Here is an 8389-nt window from a genome sequence, read left to right on the forward strand (position 1 = left end):
ATCCCAGGGACAGCAGAGCCTGGTGGGCTGCCGTCTATGGGGTCGCACAGAGTCGGACACGACTGAAGCAACTTAGCAGCAGCAGCAGCAGCACAGTAGCTCCAGAGGTCCTTGAGTTTTCATGTGCAAATGAATTAATTTTGGAGATATACCTAAAACAATTTATACTGAACTGAGGTCTATAAAGTATAGGCAATTTAAGGGATTTTCAAGAATAATCTTATCCTTATGGCCCATCCCATAACATATAACTCACCATTACTTGCTAAGGTCCCAGAACCTCAGACCCTAAGTGGGTTTATCTGCTGATGGGGTGAGTCCCAGACATCCCTGTTCCCAAGGGAGTGGGATGACAGGAGAGCCGTGAGACCCAGGCCATTCCTTTCTGGAACCCGCAGCCCAGTGATGGAGACCAGACAGGAGTAAGTGAACCAGAGCATATATGACTCCTGATGAACAAAGCTGACACACATCTGTCCGTCCAGGATTCTTTCATCTTCACAATGACCCTGAGTGAGGTACCGTTACTATTTTCATTTGACAGGCAAGGAAACTGACGCATGGAGTGACTACGGAACTTGTCTGAACTCACACAGCTAACACGTGGCCCAACCAGTCCATCCTAAAGGAGATCAATCCTGAGTTTTCATTGGAAGGACTGATGCTGAAGCAGAAGCTCCAATACTTTGGCCATCTGATGCAAAGAGCTGACTCATTGGAGAAGACCCTGATGCTGGGAAATACTGAAAGCAAAAGGATATGGGGATGACAGAGGAAGAGATGGTTGGCTGGCATCACCGACTCAATGGACATGAGTTTGAGTAAGCTCCAGGAGTTGGTGATGGACAGGGAAGCCTGGCGTGCTGCAGTCCATGGGGTTGCAGAGTCGGACACGCCTGAGCAACTGAACTGAACTGAATACATGGCAGAGCCTGGGATTCAAAGTCCCGAGCTCTGAGCTCTGATCCAGCCCATGCGCCTGTCGTTTCCCCATGAATGAGGCAGCCCGCTGGGGCCAGGCTGACGGTGGCCAGAGCAAGGCCGCTGAGGACTGGGGAAACCGAGGGGGCTGCTCTGAGGGCTGGAGCCTGGGATGAGATGCATCCTTGCTGAGGCGACACCACATGTGAGGCCTGGAGGCAGGGTAATGGGAAGGCGGGCCGAAGGGGCCTGCAGAGCCTAAAGCTCAGGGGAGTGGTGAGCCAGGGTCCTAGGATGCCTCCTGAGCCCTTCGGGACACACACAGGAGTCCGACTCCTTTGGGCCCAGGCAGAATGCAGAGGCGGAGAGGAAGGGAGCTTGCAGCAGAGACAGCAGAGCCTGGAGCCCAAGAGACAGTGAGGGCCAATGGAAAACAAAGACGGTAGGCATGGCTGGGGCAGCTGTGTGGTCATTCACAGGGCAAGGGCACCACCACTGAGAAGGGGGTGGCCCTGCATCCTTAGGACCCAACACAACATGGACTGAGGCAGGGCTGGCTGAGCGTGGGGACGGGAAGTGAGGTGCCACCAGGAAGCTTTTCCACGTATGCATCTCTGGAGAAACATCCCAAAATAACTCAGAAGAAAAGGACCTGGAGATCGACGGCTCCAAGAGTTTGTCGTGGTTACTTGTTTGTCCTAAATGAACACTCAGGTTTGTGTGTAACTGGAATTTCTCATTTTTTCAATTCTTTTTTTCTAAAGAGGGTGACCCACGTCAAATAAGCTCAAAATCTGGCTTTGCCCTACCTGCGGGTTGACGGAGTCTCTTGTGTCCGGTTGCGCCTCTGCCTAGGGTCCTGCTCTCCTGGTGCTCTAAGCCTGCGGGTTTAACTTTTCAAGTATTTGTCACGTGTGTGTATTTGTCTATGTGTATTTTTATATAGTATATTTAACTTTTTAAGAAATTGCCATAAGCTGTTCTCCAAAGTGATTGCGTTACTTGATGCTGCACCGGCAATGTATGAGGCCCAGCTCCTCCAGGTCCTCACAGCACTTGACACAGCTGTCTCTTTACTCCCAGTGCTTACAATGGGTGAGTAGGGGTAGAGCATCATGTTTGAAGTTGCATTTTCCAAATGACTGTTGATGCGGAGTATCTTTTTATGTACTTAATTGCCATCCATGTGTCTTGTTTGGTGAAGTATCTGCTGAAATCTTTTATCCATTTATTTGGCCGTAGCGGGTCCTAGTCGCGGCCTGCAGGATCTAGTTCTGTGAACAGGGATCGAACCCAGGCACCCTACATAAGGAGCTCAGAGTCTTTAGCCACTGAACCACCAGGGAAGTCCCTGTCCATTTTAAAAATCTGTCGTTCGTTTTTCATTATTGAGTTTTGAGAGTTCTTTACATCCTATACATGCTTATCAGATATACGCTATGTAAATCTGCTTATCAGATATACGCTATGTAAATCTGCTTATCAGATATACGCTATGTAAAGCTCTCTCCCAGTCTGCGCCTTTTCTCTTCATTCTATTAACAGTGTGTTTGTAAGAGCAGAAGTGTTCAATTTGGATAAAGCTCTACTTACCAATTTTTTCTGGTTGTGTATCTAAGAAAATTTTGCTTAACCCAAGGTTATAAAAGTTTTCTTCTAGATTTTCTTCCAGAAGTTTCATTTTTAGGGTTTATGTTTAGCCTATGAGTTAGTTTTATAGATGGTGCAAGATAAAGCTTGGAATTCATCCTTTTACACATGGGTGTCCAGTCGTTCCAGCACCGTCTGGGGAACAGACTAGCCTCCCACACTGACTGGGGCACTTACACAGGTGATCACATCGCCCGCAAATAAAGACACTTTCACTTCTTCCTTTCCAATCCGGGTGCCTTGTATTTCTGTTTCGTGCCTAATGCGCTGACTAGATAGAGCCTTAATACCATGTTGAATAGAAGTGGTAAGAGTGGACATCTTCTCTTATTCTTGATCTTATAGCAAAAGCATTCAACTTTTCACCATTAAGCATATCTGCTGCAGGTTTCTTATTGATGTCCTTTCTCAGGTTGAGGAACTTCTATTTCCAGTTTGCTGGAGAGGTTTTTTGTTTTTGTTTTTTAACAGAAATGGATGTTGCAATTTTGTCAAATACTTTTTTCTCTGGCTTTTGAAAAACCACATTTTATGTTTTTAGTTTGTTATTACAGTGAATTACGCTGATAGATTTTCAAATGTTAAACTACCTTTGCACTCCTGAAATCCCAATTGGTCATCGTGTATTATCCTTTTTATTATTCCTGGGTTCAATTTACTAAAATTTTGTGGAGAATTTTTCATCTGTATTCACAAAGGATATTGGTAGGCTATTTCCTTTTATGTCTTATTTTGGTATCAGGGTAATACTGGTTTCACAGAATAAGCTGGTATGTATTCCCTCTTTTTCAATATTTTTGGAAGAGTGTGTAGAGTTGCCATTGTTTTTAATATTTGGTAGAATTCATCGTCAGGGACAGGGGAGCCTGGTGGGCTGGGGTCGCACAGAGTCTGACACGACTGAAGCGACTTAGCAGCAGCAGCAGCAGCAGAATTCATCATGGGAAAGTTTGAATAACAAATTAAATTTCTATAATATAGATACCTATTTCTTTTGAGTGAGCTTTGTAGTTTGTGTCTTTCAAGGAATTTGTCTGTTTCATCTAAGTTGTTGAATTTATTGACATAAAGTTGTTCAGAATATTTCTTTACTATTTTGTAGTATTTGAAGAGTCTGTAGCGATGTTGACTCTCTCATTTCTATTATTGGTAATTTGTGTCTTCTCTTTTCCCCTAGTCAGTCCCCTAGACGCTTACTGATTTTATTAACCTCAAACAAGAGATTTTTGTTTTACTGACTTTATGTCTTTGTTTTTCTGATTAGCAACCTTTGAAAGGGCTACAGTAAATATTTTAGGTTTTCAGGCCATATGGTCTCTGCCAAAACTACGAACTCTGCTGTGGTAGTTAAAAAGCAGCCACAGACAACATGTAAGTGGAGGGGCAGGGCTGTGCATTTGTGGACAACTTTGTTTTCAATCAGGGGGAGCCAGTCCACAGGTCCGAGTTTGCCAACTTGTGTTGTATCTCATTAATTTACACTCTGATCTTTATTGTTTCTCTTCACCTGTTCACTCTGTGTTTAATTTGGTCTTATTTTTCTAGTGTCTTATGTATTTAGTGTTATAATTGCCCCCTAAATACTGCTTTAAAGGCATGCACAAAATTTGTATATTGTTTTTTTTCATCTTTATTCAGCTCAAAATATCTTACGTTTGGATTTCTTCTTTGACCTATACGTTATTTAGAAGGGCGTTATTTCCAAGTTTGGGAGGATTTTCCAGAAATTGTTCTGTTACTGATTTCTAAGTGAATTCCCTTGTTTTCAGAGAAGACACACTGTGATGTGTGGAAGGGGAAATGTATGATTTGAACATATTTTGGCTGTACCACACGGCCTGAAGGTCTTAGTTCCTGGACCAGGGACTGAGCCAGTGCACTCCACAGTGAAAGCCTGAGTCCCAACCACTGGACGGCCAGGGAGTCCCCGCGACTACGGTCTATCTTGCTAAGCGTTCTGTGTGCACTGAGAAAGATGCTTCTGCTGTAATTGGGTAAAGGGTTCTATAAATTAGGTCTAGTTGTTGACTTTTAAAAAAAGTTTACATATTTTTACTGATTTTCTGTCTACGTCTTCTTATATATTTGGTTTCTAAGACTTATTTGGTGGGTCCAGAGTTTTCAGTATAGAGCAAACTATCCCCCACTACTGAGAGAAAACACTTCTGTGCATTCCATGCAATGCCCCAGGAGTGATGAGGTTTTTCAGTCTGGCGGATAGCAACAGGCACTGCTCCCTGCGCCGCGTCTGAGCGCTCAGTGTGGCCCCTAACCCTTTCTAGTGCCTCTCTCCTCGGCCTCAGGGACTTTCCGCACACGCACTCCTGTGCACGTGGCGATGAGCTCCCGAGGGAGTTTCCTCCCCGGGCAGCCCTCTCCTCCCTGGTGCTCTATTCTGAACACTTGCGATGCTTTGGTCTCCCCAGCTGTCTCTCCAACTCACGGAGCCCATTGGCTTCCAGCTGGGTTTCCCCTTCCTGCATCACAGCCTGAAAACTTTCCCAGAGCAGTAAGCTAGCGCGTGGTGTAGGGCTCACTTCCTTCGTTTCCCATCTCTTGCGGGGGGTGGGTGTCAACAGTCCTTCACTGTGTAGTGTTTTGAAAGTAATTATCTTAAAAATCGTTGTTTCATATTATTTGTCCTTTTGGGGGGTTGTTTTAGGTGGGAGAGCAAACTGGTCCCCATTGCTTGTGCATAGTAGGGTGTATAGAGCACCCCTGGCCTCTGCCCACTACAGGCTGGTAGCAGCCTCTCCCTCCTTCCCAGGTTTGACAGTCAAAAATGTCTCCACATGTTCTCAAATGTTCCTTGGGGGTCAAGGCTGCCCCCAGTTGAGAAGCATTGATATAGAGCAATGAGATCTAGACCTCCTCTGAGCCTAAATGACTATGATCCTACATCTGTAGGCACAATGTGGCTTGTCTGAAAATCATAACTATCTCACCCATCACACCAGCTTCCTCTTGTGCTTCTGTCTTAGTGCTGGGCCTCCAGGTGCCCAGAGCAGAAAATTGGGAGTCACCTGGCCTGTTCCTCCCCTTGTCCCCATCCTGTCCCATACTGACCCCCAATGAGCTCCTCCAATCTCAGGGTTTTAATTGCCATCCCTAAGCTGACAACTTCCAGATTCACTCTTTCCCTGCTCTCCAGATCCTTCTGTGCTCCCCAGACACCCGCAATGAGATGTCTCCAGGCATCTCCCAAATATGAATTCCATCTCCACACCTGGGACCCCTCCCCTTCCTGGGAGCCACCTTCTGGTTACTCAAGCGGAAACCAGACACATCCTCGGCTCCACTCTGTCTCATAGCCATTCCAATGAGTACATTCTTTTTTTTTTAATTAATTAATTTATTTTAATTGGAGGCTAATTACAATATTGTAGTGGTTTTGCCATACATTGACATGAATCAGCCACAGGTATACATGTGTTCCCCATCCTGAACCCCCCTCCCACATGCCTCCCCTTCCCATCCCTCTGGGTCATCTCAGTGCACCAACCCTGAGCACCCTGTCTCAAGTATCGAACCTGGACTGGCAATCTATTTCACATATGATAATATACATGTTTCAATGCTATTCTCTCAAATCATCCCACCCTCGCCTTCTCCCACAGAGTCCAAAAGACTGTTCTTTACATCTCTGTCTCTTTTGCTATCTCGCATATAGGGTCATCGTTACCATCTTTCTAAATTCCATATATATGTGTTAGTATACTGTATTGGTGCTTTCCTTCTGACTTACTTCACTCTGTATAATCGGCTCCAGTTTCATCCACCTCATTAGAACTGATTGGTGAGGAGAAAAGGGAAGCCTCTTTCACTGTTGGTGGGAATACAAACTAGTACAGCCAGTATTCAGAACAGGGGGGAGATTTCTTACAAAAAATGGAAATAGAACTGCCATACCACCCAGCAATCCCACAGCTGGGCATACACACCGAGGAAACCAATGAGTAAATTCTGTTGGCTCCTCCTTCAGGACATTCAAAATCTGGCCACTTATCACTGTTCCACCTGGTCCAGGCCATCATCATTTCTCCTCTGGATTATTGGTGTGGTCTTTAGACTCCCTCCCTTGCCCCCAGCAGCTTGTTTTCAGTATGGCAGCATAGTGGCCCAGCCCAAACCAGCTCACACACCTCTGCTCAAAATCCTGCAGTGTCCACCCCTCAGCCAAGTCTTTGCAGTGACCTTCCAGGGACCTCAATCTCTTGCCCATTACCCCTCTGGCCTCATAGCTCTCCCTGCGTTGCTCTCTGCCATTCCTCAGGAAGCGAGACGCTCCCCTGCCGAGGGTCCTCGCACCCGCTCTCCCTTCGCCTTTGCTCTGGCTCAGAATGCCGTTCTTCCAGACGCTGCCATGACTTGCTCCCTCATCTCCTTCGGGTTTTCCCTCAAGTGTTACCTTCCTGGGGGATCCTCCCTAACTACCCAGTGAAACCTCACCTACTATATTCCACGTCGCCCACTGCAACCTGGGCACCTTCCTAGCCTTAATCTTTCCATATAAGAGTCATTCAGCTGTGTCCAACTCTTAGAGACCCCATGGACTATAGCTCACCAGGCTCCTCTGTCCATGGGATTCTCCAGGAAAGAATACTGGAGTGGGTTGCCATTCCCTTCTCCAGGGGATCTTCCTGACCCACGTTTTGAACCTGCATCTCCCTCATTGCCATAGCACTTATGGAAATCCATTATATATATATTTTATGTGTTTATGTGACATGCTTATTGACACTTTATTTTCAGCCCACTCCTGATAGGTCTGTTTTATAGACAACTCCAGCACACTGAGCAGTCCCTGGCATGGGGGTGGGGGGGCTTGCACGGAATCTGCAGAGAATGGAAGAATAATAGCAGCTGCAAGAACCAAGGCGACAGGCACACACAGAGTGCCCATTCTGAGGCAGGCACGCTGCTCACAAGCTGATGGCAAAGTGTGTCATGATTCCCATTCTGAGGCAGGCACGCTGCTCACAAGCTGATGCCAAAGTGTGTCACGATTCCTATCTTAAAGGAAAGGAAACTGAAGTCCAGAGATACCTAGAAACATGTCCAAGCTGTAAAATCAGTGAACTATGACTCCACGAAGCCTGATTCCTAACCTTGACCCCACTCTGTGCTCACTACTTCAACCTATGGCTTGTTTAAGGGTACTGGCCCCTACATGACCCTCTCGGGATCCAGCCCAGCTTTTCTTGTTCCCAGTCGGGCTTTCCTCCCTTCTGGGATCCTGGATTTAAGAACTTCCTTTTGTGTTTGAATTTCTCTTTCCACCAGCGCAAGGGGTTTGGGGCGAGGAGGTGACTCCAAAATGCAGCAAGTCCTGGCAGTGGTTCCAGGACAAGAACTCCTATCTTTCAATTTTGCTATACAAGAATTTTCACAATAAAATGCAAAAAGAGTAAACGATATCTGTAAAACCATTTTGTAAACCACTGTAGCCCATGGAACTCCTATGACATTCAGGTCGAAAAGATGTCATTCTTATGTAATTAATCAAATGATATCTGAATTAGTCCAGGATTTATGGAAAATGTTTAAAAATCAAAAGAACTCACTATTTAAAGGTGACAGCAGCTGCAATGTATGGTGTGTAACAGGCCCATCATCATTCTACAAGTTGCCCAGGGGAGCAAGGAACCCCAGGGAAGGCTCCAACACCTGGATTCCCAGTGGGGGAAGGCCCAGCGTGGGGATGCAGCTGTCCAGAGCAGCATAATCCAATGGAAAAATACAACGTAAGCCACAAGTATAATTTCAAATGTTTTAGTAGCTACACTTAAAAAAGAAAAAGAAAAAAAAAATAAATAAA

The 8389-nt window shown here is 45.7% G+C and overlaps 1 protein-coding gene across 8 annotated transcripts in view; it reads right to left on the bottom strand.

Moving 5' to 3' along the window:
- The window catches only part of ARHGAP22 (Rho GTPase activating protein 22), a 182082-nt gene that overhangs the window by 38015 nt on the left and 135678 nt on the right, over window positions 1–8389 (bottom strand). The window lies entirely within an intron of this gene.

Source organism: Bison bison, unplaced genomic scaffold (genome assembly GCF_000754665.1).
Source record: "Bison bison bison isolate TAMUID 2011002044 unplaced genomic scaffold, Bison_UMD1.0 scf7180017864341, whole genome shotgun sequence".
Taxonomy (NCBI): Eukaryota; Metazoa; Chordata; class Mammalia; order Artiodactyla; family Bovidae; genus Bison; species Bison bison.